Source organism: Squalius cephalus, assembly GCF_949319135.1.
Source record: "Squalius cephalus genome assembly, chromosome: 9".
Taxonomy (NCBI): domain Eukaryota; kingdom Metazoa; phylum Chordata; class Actinopteri; order Cypriniformes; family Leuciscidae; genus Squalius; species Squalius cephalus.
This window is the reverse complement of record NC_137130.1, coordinates 40377636-40390135: the sequence shown is the minus strand read 5'-3', so window position 1 is coordinate 40390135 and position 12500 is coordinate 40377636.

Here is a 12500-nt window from a genome sequence, read left to right as displayed (position 1 = left end):
CTTATAAACATGCTCTGTTCTTACTTGAAGAAAAGCTCACACATGTGCTCTTCATGTGTGCCTAAACACAAGTCCTTTTAAAAACACCTGTGAATTGGAGTTTTTCTATGGCGAGCAGAGTGGCGCTGCGGAAGCGTGCTGGGCCCATAACCCAGAGGTCGATGGATCGAAACCATCCTCTGCTAAACCTTTTTTACTTAAATACATGCTCTTCTCCTACTTGAAGAAAAGTTGCCTCAACTCTATGCTAAAAAACTCTGTATCTTTCACCTGATCTAATTTATGACAGGAGCACTTCAAATGTGCCTAAACGCATGTCCTTTTGAAAAGTTGTGGGTATGGCAGTTTTGTTATCAGGAGCAGAGTGGCGCAGCGGAAGCGTGCTGGGCCCATAACCCAGAGGTCGATGGATCGAAACCATCCTCTGCTAAGACTGCTTCACTTATAAACATGCTCTGTTCTTACTTGAAGAAAAGCTCACACATGTGCTCTTCATGTGTGCCTAAACACAAGTCCTTTTAAAAACACCTGTGAATTGGAATTCGCTATGGCGAGCAAAGTGGCGCAGCGGAAGCGTGCTGGGCCCATAACCCAGAGGTCGATGGATCGAAACCATCCTCTGCTAAGACTGCTTCACTTATAAACATGCTCTGTTCTTACTTGAAGAAAAGCTCACACATGTGCTCTTCATGTGTGCCTAAACACAAGTCCTTTTAAAAACACCTGTGAATTGGAGTTCTTCTATGGCGAGCAGAGTGGCGCAGCGGAAGCGTGCTGGGCCCATAACCCAGAGGTCGATGGATCGAAACCATCCTCTGCTAAACCTTTTTTACTTAAATACATGCTCTTCTCCTACTTGAAGAAAAGTTGCCTCAACTCTATGCTAAAAAACTCTGTATCTTTCACCTGATCTAATTTATGACAGGAGCACTTCAAATGTGCCTAAACGCATGTCCTTTTGAAAAGTTGTGGGTATGGCAGTTTTGTTATCAGGAGCAGAGTGGCGCAGCGGAAGCGTGCTGGGCCCATAACCCAGAGGTCGATGGATCGAAACCATCCTCTGCTAAGACTGCTTCACTTATAAACATGCTCTGTTCTTACTTGAAGAAAAGCTCACACATGTGCTCTTCATGTGTGCCTAAACACAAGTCCTTTTAAAAACACCTGTGAATTGGAGTTTGCTATGGCGAGCAGAGTGGCGCAGCGGAAGCGTGCTGGGCCCATAACCCATAGGTCGATGGATCGAAACCATCCTCTGCTAAACCTTTTTTACTTAAATACATGCTCTTCTCCTACTTGAAGAAAAGTTGCCTCAACTCTATGCTAAAAAACTCTGTATCTTTCACCTGATCTAATTTATGACAGGAGCACTTCAAATGTGCCTAAACGCATGTCCTTTTGAAAAGTAGTGGGTATGGCAGTTTTGTTATCAGGAGCAGAGTGGCGCAGCGGAAGCGTGCTGGGCCCATAACCCAGAGGTCGATGGATCGAAACCATCCTCTGCTAAGACTGCTTCACTTATAAACATGCTCTGTTCTTACTTGAAGAAAAGCTCACACATGTGCTCTTCATGTGTGCCTAAACACAAGTCCTTTTAAAAACACCTGTGAATTGGAGTTTGCTATGGCGAGCAGAGTGGCGCAGCGGAAGCGTGCTGGGCCCATAACCCAGAGGTCGATGGATCGAAACCATCCTCTGCTAAGACTGCTTCACTTATAAACATGCTCTTCTCCTACTTGAAGAAAAGTTGCCTCAACTCTATGCTAAAAAACTCTGTATCTTTCACCTGATCTAATTTATGACAGGAGCACTTCAAATGTGCCTAAACGCATGTCCTTTTGAAAAGTTGTGGGTATGGCAGTTTTGTTATCAGGAGCAGAGTGGCGCAGCGGAAGCGTGCTGGGCCCATAACCCAGAGGTCGATGGATCGAAACCATCCTCTGCTAAGACTGCTTCACTTATAAACATGCTCTGTTCTTACTTGAAGAAAAGCTCACACATGTGCTCTTCATGTGTGCCTAAACACAAGTCCTTCTAAAAACACCTGTGAATTGGAATTCGCTATGGCGAGCAAAGTGGCGCAGCGGAAGCGTGCTGGGCCCATAACCCAGAGGTCGATGGATCGAAACCATCCTCTGCTAAGACTGCTTCACTTATAAACATGCTCTGTTCTTACTTGAAGAAAAGCTCACACATGTGCTCTTCATGTGTGCCTAAACACAAGTCCTTTTAAAAACACCTGTGAATTGGAGTTCTTCTATGGCGAGCAGAGTGGCGCAGCGGAAGCGTGCTGGGCCCATAACCCAGAGGTCGATGGATCGAAACCATCCTCTGCTAAACCTTTTTTACTTAAATACATGCTCTTCTCCTACTTGAAGAAAAGTTGCCTCAACTCTATGCTAAAAAACTCTGTATCTTTCACCTGATCTAATTTATGACAGGAGCACTTCAAATGTGCCTTAACGCATGTCCTTTTTGAAAAGTAGTGGGTATGGCAGTTTTGTTATCAGGAGCAGAGTGGCGCAGCGGAAGCGTGCTGGGCCCATAACCCAGAGGTCGATGGATCGAAACCATCCTCTGCTAAGACTGCTTCACTTATAAACATGCTCTGTTCTTACTTGAAGAAAAGCTCACACATGTGCTCTTCATGTGTGCCTAAACACAAGTCCTTTTAAAAACACCTGTGAATTGGAGTTCGCTATGGCGAGCAGAGTGGCGCAGCGGAAGCGTGCTGGGCCCATAACCCAGAGGTCGATGGATCGAAACCATCCTCTGCTAAGACTGCTTCACTTATAAACATGCTCTTCTCCTACTTGAAGAAAAGTTGCCTCAACTCTATGCTAAAAAACTCTGTATCTTTCACCTGATCTAATTTATGACAGGAGCACTTCAAATGTGCCTAAACGCATGTCCTTTTGAAAAGTTGTGGGTATGGCAGTTTTGTTATCAGGAGCAGAGTGGCGCAGCGGAAGCGTGCTGGGCCCATAACCCAGAGGTCGATGGATCGAAACCATCCTCTGCTAAGACTGCTTCACTTATAAACATGCTCTGTTCTTACTTGAAGAAAAGCTCACACATGTGCTCTTCATGTGTGCCTAAACACAAGTCCTTTTAAAAACACCTGTGAATTGGAGTTCTTCTATGGCGAGCAGAGTGGCGCAGCGCAAGTGTGCTGGGCCCATAACCCAGAGGTCGATGGATCGAAACCATCCTCTGCTAAACCTTTTTTACTTAAATACATGCTCTTCTCCTACTTGAAGAAAAGTTGCCTCAACTCTATGCTAAAAAACTCTGTATCTTTCACCTGATCTAATTTATGACAGGAGCACTTCAAATGATTGAGCCACTCATTGATTAAGCCACCTGAATGAGATGGAGAATCAGTGGGGCAAGCGAGTCATGCCCCAGTGGCCTGTCGAAGTAGTCGTTCATCCGGATTACTTTGTGTGCTGGCCTTGTTTAAATGCCGATGCTGTTGTTGTCACTGAAGCCAAAGTAATGGGGGCACATGAGCACAGTTTTTTTAACAGCCCCAGTGGCCTAATGGATAAGGCACTGGCCTCCTAAGCCAGGGATTGTGGGTTCGAGTCCCATCTGGGGTGGTTTACAGCAGAGTGGCGCAGCGGAAGCGTGCTGGGCCCATAACCCAGAGGTCGATGGATCGAAACCATCCTCTGCTAAGACTGCTTCACTTGGAGAAAAGTTGCCTTAGCTGTGTGCTAAAACTCTCTGTAGTTTTCACAATATCTAATAGATGACAAAAGAACCCTTCAAGTGTGCCTAAACGCATGTCCTTTTGAAAACAGTAGAGTATGGCAATTTTGTTATCAGGAGCAGAGTGGCGCAGCGGAAGCGTGCTGGGCCCATAACCCAGAGGTCGATGGATCGAAACCATCCTCTGCTAAGACTGCTTCACTTATAAACATGCTCTGTTCTTACTTGAAGAAAAGCTCACACATGTGCTCTTCATGTGTGCCTAAACACAAGTCCTTTTGAAAACACCTGTGAATTGGAGTTCTTCTATGGCGAGCAGAGTGGCGCAGCGGAAGCGTGCTGGGCCCATAACCCAGAGGTCGATGGATCGAAACCATCCTCTGCTAAACCTTTTTTACTTAAATACATGCTCTTCTCCTACTTGAAGAAAAGTTGCCTCAACTCTATGCTAAAAAACTCTGTATCTTTCACCTGATCTAATTTATGACAGGAGCACTTCAAATGATTGAGCCACTCATTGATTAAGCCACCTGAATTAGATGGAGAATCAGTGGGGCAAGCGAGTCATGCCCCAGTGGCCTGTCGAAGTAGTCGTTCATCCGGATTACTTTGTGTGCTGGCCTTGTTTAAATGCCGATGCTGTTGTTGTCACTGAAGCCAAAGTAATGGGGGCACATGAGCACAGTTTTTTTAACAGCCCCAGTGGCCTAATGGATAAGGCACTGGCCTCCTAAGCCAGGGATTGTGGGTTCGAGTCCCATCTGGGGTGGTTTACAGCAGAGTGGCGCAGCGGAAGCGTGCTGGGCCCATAACCCAGAGGTCGATGGATCGAAACCATCCTCTGCTAAGACTGCTTCACTTGGAGAAAAGTTGCCTTAGCTGTGTGCTAAAACCCTCTGTAGTTTTCACATGTTCTAATAGATGACAAAAGAACCCTTCAAGTGTGCCTAAACGCATGTCCTTTTGAAAACAGTAGGGTATGGCAATTTTGTTATCAGGAGCAGAGTGGCGCAGCGGAAGCGTGCTGGGCCCATAACCCAGAGGTCGATGGATCGAAACCATCCTCTGCTAAGACTGCTTCACTTATAAACATGCTCTGTTCTTACTTGAAGAAAAGCTCACACATGTGCTCTTCATGTGTGCCTAAACACAAGTCCTTTTGAAAACACCTGTGAATTGGAGTTCTTCTATGGCGAGCAGAGTGGCGCAGCGGAAGCGTGCTGGGCCCATAACCCAGAGGTCGATGGATCGAAACCATCCTCTGCTAAACCTTTTTTACTTAAATACATGCTCTTCTCCTACTTGAAGAAAAGTTGCCTCAACTCTATGCTAAAAAACTCTGTATCTTTCACCTGATCTAATTTATGACAGGAGCACTTCAAATGATTGAGCCACTCATTGATTAAGCCACCTGAATTAGATGGAGAATCAGTGGGGCAAGCGAGTCATGCCCCAGTGGCCTGTCGAAGTAGTCGTTCATCCGGATTACTTTGTGTGCTGGCCTTGTTTAAATGCCGATGCTGTTGTTGTCACTGAAGCCAAAGTAATGGGGGCACATGAGCACAGTTTTTTTAACAGCCCCAGTGGCCTAATGGATAAGGCACTGGCCTCCTAAGCCAGGGGTCTGGGGTGGTTTACAGCAGAGTGGCGCAGCGGAAGCGTGCTGGGCCCATAACCCAGAGGTCGATGGATCGAAACCATCCTCTGCTAAGACTGCTTCACTTGGAGAAAAGTTGCCTTAGCTGTGTGCTAAAACCCTCTGTAGTTTTCACATGTTCTAATAGATGACAAAAGAACCCTTCAAGTGTGCCTAAACGCATGTCCTTTTGAAAACAGTAGGGTATGGCAATTTTGTTATCAAGAGCAGAGTGGCGCAGCGGAAGCGTGCTGGGCCCATAACCCAGAGGTCGATGGATCGAAACCATCCTCTGCTAAGACTGCTTCACTTATAAACATGCTCTGTTCTTACTTGAAGAAAAGCTCACACATGTGCTCTTCATGTGTGCCTAAACACAAGTCCTTTTAAAAACACCTGTGAATTGGAGTTCTTCTATGGCGAGCAGAGTGGCGCTGCGGAAGCGTGCTGGGCCCATAACCCAGAGGTCGATGGATCGAAACCATCCTCTGCTAAACCTTTTTTACTTAAATACATGCTCTTCTCCTACTTGAAGAAAAGTTGCCTCAACTCTATGCTAAAAAACTCTGTATCTTTCACCTGATCTAATTTATGACAGGAGCACTTCAAATGTGCCTAAACGCATGTCCTTTTGAAAAGTTGTGGGTATGGCAGTTTTGTTATCAGGAGCAGAGTGGCGCAGCGGAAGCGTGCTGGGCCCATAACCCAGAGGTCGATGGATCGAAACCATCCTCTGCTAAGACTGCTTCACTTATAAACATGCTCTGTTCTTACTTGAAGAAAAGCTCACACATGTGCTCTTCATGTGTGCCTAAACACAAGTCCTTCTAAAAACACCTGTGAATTGGAATTCGCTATGGCGAGCAAAGTGGCGCAGCGGAAGCGTGCTGGGCCCATAACCCAGAGGTCGATGGATCGAAACCATCCTCTGCTAAGACTGCTTCACTTATAAACATGCTCTGTTCTTACTTGAAGAAAAGCTCACACATGTGCTCTTCATGTGTGCCTAAACACAAGTCCTTTTAAAAACACCTGTGAATTGGAGTTCTTCTATGGCGAGCAGAGTGGCGCAGCGGAAGCGTGCTGGGCCCATAACCCAGAGGTCGATGGATCGAAACCATCCTCTGCTAAACCTTTTTTACTTAAATACATGCTCTTCTCCTACTTGAAGAAAAGTTGCCTCAACTCTATGCTAAAAAACTCTGTATCTTTCACCTGATCTAATTTATGACAGGAGCACTTCAAATGTGCCTAAACGCATGTCCTTTTGAAAAGTTGTGGGTATGGCAGTTTTGTTATCAGGAGCAGAGTGGCGCAGCGGAAGCGTGCTGGGCCCATAACCCAGAGGTCGATGGATCGAAACCATCCTCTGCTAAGACTGCTTCACTTATAAACATGCTCTGTTCTTACTTGAAGAAAAGCTCACACATGTGCTCTTCATGTGTGCCTAAACACAAGTCCTTTTAAAAACACCTGTGAATTGGAGTTTGCTATGGCGAGCAGAGTGGCGCAGCGGAAGCGTGCTGGGCCCATAACCCATAGGTCGATGGATCGAAACCATCCTCTGCTAAGACTGCTTCACTTATAAACATGCTCTTCTCCTACTTGAAGAAAAGTTGCCTCAACTCTATGCTAAAAAACTCTGTATCTTTCACCTGATCTAATTTATGACAGGAGCACTTCAAATGTGCCTAAACGCATGTCCTTTTGAAAAGTTGTGGGTATGGCAGTTTTGTTATCAGGAGCAGAGTGGCGCAGCGGAAGCGTGCTGGGCCCATAACCCAGAGGTCGATGGATCGAAACCATCCTCTGCTAAGACTGCTTCACTTATAAACATGCTCTGTTCTTACTTGAAGAAAAGCTCACACATGTGCTCTTCATGTGTGCCTAAACACAAGTCCTTTTAAAAACACCTGTGAATTGGAGTTCTTCTATGGCGAGCAGAGTGGCGCAGCGGAAGCGTGCTGGGCCCATAACCCAGAGGTCGATGGATCGAAACCATCCTCTGCTAAACCTTTTTTACTTAAATACATGCTCTTCATGCCTAAACGCATGTCCTTTTGAAAAGTTGTGGGTATGGCAGTTTTGTTATCAGGAGCAGAGTGGCGCAGCGGAAGCGTGCTGGGCCCATAACCCAGAGGTCGATGGATCGAAACCATCCTCTGCTAAGACTGCTTCACTTATAAACATGCTCTGTTCTTACTTGAAGAAAAGCTCACACATGTGCTCTTCATGTGTGCCTAAACACAAGTCCTTTTAAAAACACCTGTGAATTGGAGTTCTTCTATGGCGAGCAGAGTGGCGCAGCGGAAGTGTGCTGGGCCCTTAACCCAGAGGTCGATGGATCGAAACCATCCTCTGCTAAACCTTTTTTACTTAAATACATGCTCTTCTCCTACTTGAAGAAAAGTTGCCTCAACTCTATGCTAAAAAACTCTGTATCTTTCACCTGATCTAATTTATGACAGGAGCACTTCAAATGATTGAGCCACTCATTGATTAAGCCACCTGAATTAGATGGAGAATCAGTGGGGCAAGCGAGTCATGCCCCAGTGGCCTGTCGAAGTAGTCGTTCATCCGGATTACTTTGTGTGCTGGCCTTGTTTAAATGCCGATGCTGTTGTTGTCACTGAAGCCAAAGTATCTGTATCTTTCACCTGATCTAATTTATGACAGGAGCACTTCAAATGTGCCTAAACGCATGTCCTTTTGAAAAGTTGTGGGTATGGCAGTTTTGTTATCAGGAGCAGAGTGGCGCAGCGGAAGCGTGCTGGGCCCATAACCCAGAGGTCGATGGATCGAAACCATCCTCTGCTAAGACTGCTTCACTTATAAACATGCTCTGTTCTTACTTGAAGAAAAGCTCACACATGTGCTCTTCATGTGTGCCTAAACACAAGTCCTTCTAAAAACACCTGTGAATTGGAATTCGCTATGGCGAGCAAAGTGGCGCAGCGGAAGCGTGCTGGGCCCATAACCCAGAGGTCGATGGATCGAAACCATCCTCTGCTAAGACTGCTTCACTTATAAACATGCTCTGTTCTTACTTGAAGAAAAGCTCACACATGTGCTCTTCATGTGTGCCTAAACACAAGTCCTTTTAAAAACACCTGTGAATTGGAGTTCTTCTATGGCGAGCAGAGTGGCGCAGCGGAAGCGTGCTGGGCCCATAACCCAGAGGTCGATGGATCGAAACCATCCTCTGCTAAACCTTTTTTACTTAAATACATGCTCTTCTCCTACTTGAAGAAAAGTTGCCTCAACTCTATGCTAAAAAACTCTGTATCTTTCACCTGATCTAATTTATGACAGGAGCACTTCAAATGTGCCTAAACGCATGTCCTTTTGAAAAGTTGTGGGTATGGCAGTTTTGTTATCAGGAGCAGAGTGGCGCAGCGGAAGCGTGCTGGGCCCATAACCCAGAGGTCGATGGATCGAAACCATCCTCTGCTAAGACTGCTTCACTTATAAACATGCTCTGTTCTTACTTGAAGAAAAGCTCACACATGTGCTCTTCATGTGTGCCTAAACACAAGTCCTTTTAAAAACACCTGTGAATTGGAGTTCTTCTATGGCGAGCAGAGTGGCGCAGCGGAAGTGTGCTGGGCCCATAACCCAGAGGTCGATGGATCGAAACCATCCTCTGCTAAACCTTTTTTACTTAAATACATGCTCTTCTCCTACTTGAAGAAAAGTTGCCTCAACTCTATGCTAAAAAAACTCTGTATCTTTCACCTGATCTAATTTATGACAGGAGCACTTCAAATGATTGAGCCACTCATTGATTAAGCCACCTGAATGAGATGGAGAATCAGTGGGGCAAGCGAGTCATGCCCCAGTGGCCTGTCGAAGTAGTCGTTCATCCGGATTACTTTGTGTGCTGGCCTTGTTTAAATGCCGATGCTGTTGTTGTCACTGAAGCCAAAGTAATGGGGGCACATGAGCACAGTTTTTTTAACAGCCCCAGTGGCCTAATGGATAAGGCACTGGCCTCCTAAGCCAGGGATTGTGGGTTCGAGTCCCATCTGGGGTGGTTTACAGCAGAGTGGCGCAGCGGAAGCGTGCTGGGCCCATAACCCAGAGGTCGATGGATCGAAACCATCCTCTGCTAAGACTGCTTCACTTGGAGAAAAGTTGCCTTAGCTGTGTGCTAAAACCCTCTGTAGTTTTCACAATATCTAATAGATGACAAAAGAACCCTTCAAGTGTGCCTAAACGCATGTCCTTTTGAAAACAGTAGAGTATGGCAATTTTGTTATCAGGAGCAGAGTGGCGCAGCGGAAGCGTGCTGGGCCCATAACCCAGAGGTCGATGGATCGAAACCATCCTCTGCTAAGACTGCTTCACTTATAAACATGCTCTGTTCTTACTTGAAGAAAAGCTCACACATGTGCTCTTCATGTGTGCCTAAACACAAGTCCTTTTGAAAACACCTGTGAATTGGAGTTCTTCTATGGCGAGCAGAGTGGCGCAGCGGAAGCGTGCTGGGCCCATAACCCAGAGGTCGATGGATCGAAACCATCCTCTGCTAAACCTTTTTTACTTAAATACATGCTCTTCTCCTACTTGAAGAAAAGTTGCCTCAACTCTATGCTAAAAAACTCTGTATCTTTCACCTGATCTAATTTATGACAGGAGCACTTCAAATGATTGAGCCACTCATTGATTAAGCCACCTGAATTAGATGGAGAATCAGTGGGGCAAGCGAGTCATGCCCCAGTGGCCTGTCGAAGTAGTCGTTCATCCGGATTACTTTGTGTGCTGGCCTTGTTTAAATGCCGATGCTGTTGTTGTCACTGAAGCCAAAGTAATGGGGGCACATGAGCACAGTTTTTTTAACAGCCCCAGTGGCCTAATGGATAAGGCACTGGCCTCCTAAGCCAGGGATTGTGGGTTCGAGTCCCATCTGGGGTGGTTTACAGCAGAGTGGCGCAGCGGAAGCGTGCTGGGCCCATAACCCAGAGGTCGATGGATCGAAACCATCCTCTGCTAAGACTGCTTCACTTGGAGAAAAGTTGCCTTAGCTGTGTGCTAAAACCCTCTGTAGTTTTCACATGTTCTAATAGATGACAAAAGAACCCTTCAAGTGTGCCTAAACGCATGTCCTTTTGAAAACAGTAGGGTATGGCAATTTTGTTATCAGGAGCAGAGTGGCGCAGCGGAAGCGTGCTGGGCCCATAACCCAGAGGTCGATGGATCGAAACCATCCTCTGCTAAGACTGCTTCACTTATAAACATGCTCTGTTCTTACTTGAAGAAAAGCTCACACATGTGCTCTTCATGTGTGCCTAAACACAAGTCCTTTTGAAAACACCTGTGAATTGGAGTTCTTCTATGGCGAGCAGAGTGGCGCAGCGGAAGCGTGCTGGGCCCATAACCCAGAGGTCGATGGATCGAAACCATCCTCTGCTAAACCTTTTTTACTTAAATACATGCTCTTCTCCTACTTGAAGAAAAGTTGCCTCAACTCTATGCTAAAAAACTCTGTATCTTTCACCTGATCTAATTTATGACAGGAGCACTTCAAATGATTGAGCCACTCATTGATTAAGCCACCTGAATTAGATGGAGAATCAGTGGGGCAAGCGAGTCATGCCCCAGTGGCCTGTCGAAGTAGTCGTTCATCCGGATTACTTTGTGTGCTGGCCTTGTTTAAATGCCGATGCTGTTGTTGTCACTGAAGCCAAAGTAATGGGGGCACATGAGCACAGTTTTTTTAACAGCCCCAGTGGCCTAATGGATAAGGCACTGGCCTCCTAAGCCAGGGGTCTGGGGTGGTTTACAGCAGAGTGGCGCAGCGGAAGCGTGCTGGGCCCATAACCCAGAGGTCGATGGATCGAAACCATCCTCTGCTAAGACTGCTTCACTTGGAGAAAAGTTGCCTTAGCTGTGTGCTAAAACCCTCTGTAGTTTTCACATGTTCTAATAGATGACAAAAGAACCCTTCAAGTGTGCCTAAACGCATGTCCTTTTGAAAACAGTAGGGTATGGCAATTTTGTTATCAAGAGCAGAGTGGCGCAGCGGAAGCGTGCTGGGCCCATAACCCAGAGGTCGATGGATCGAAACCATCCTCTGCTAAGACTGCTTCACTTATAAACATGCTCTGTTCTTACTTGAAGAAAAGCTCACACATGTGCTCTTCATGTGTGCCTAAACACAAGTCCTTTTAAAAACACCTGTGAATTGGAGTTCTTCTATGGCGAGCAGAGTGGCGCTGCGGAAGCGTGCTGGGCCCATAACCCAGAGGTCGATGGATCGAAACCATCCTCTGCTAAACCTTTTTTACTTAAATACATGCTCTTCTCCTACTTGAAGAAAAGTTGCCTCAACTCTATGCTAAAAAACTCTGTATCTTTCACCTGATCTAATTTATGACAGGAGCACTTCAAATGTGCCTAAACGCATGTCCTTTTGAAAAGTTGTGGGTATGGCAGTTTTGTTATCAGGAGCAGAGTGGCGCAGCGGAAGCGTGCTGGGCCCATAACCCAGAGGTCGATGGATCGAAACCATCCTCTGCTAAGACTGCTTCACTTATAAACATGCTCTGTTCTTACTTGAAGAAAAGCTCACACATGTGCTCTTCATGTGTGCCTAAACACAAGTCCTTCTAAAAACACCTGTGAATTGGAATTCGCTATGGCGAGCAAAGTGGCGCAGCGGAAGCGTGCTGGGCCCATAACCCAGAGGTCGATGGATCGAAACCATCCTCTGCTAAGACTGCTTCACTTATAAACATGCTCTGTTCTTACTTGAAGAAAAGCTCACACATGTGCTCTTCATGTGTGCCTAAACACAAGTCCTTTTAAAAACACCTGTGAATTGGAGTTCTTCTATGGCGAGCAGAGTGGCGCAGCGGAAGCGTGCTGGGCCCATAACCCAGAGGTCGATGGATCGAAACCATCCTCTGCTAAACCTTTTTTACTTAAATACATGCTCTTCTCCTACTTGAAGAAAAGTTGCCTCAACTCTATGCTAAAAAACTCTGTATCTTTCACCTGATCTAATTTATGACAGGAGCACTTCAAATGTGCCTAAACGCATGTCCTTTTGAAAAGTTGTGGGTATGGCAGTTTTGTTATCAGGAGCAGAGTGGCGCAGCGGAAGCGTGCTGGGCCCATAACCCAGAGGTCGATGGATCGAAACCATCCT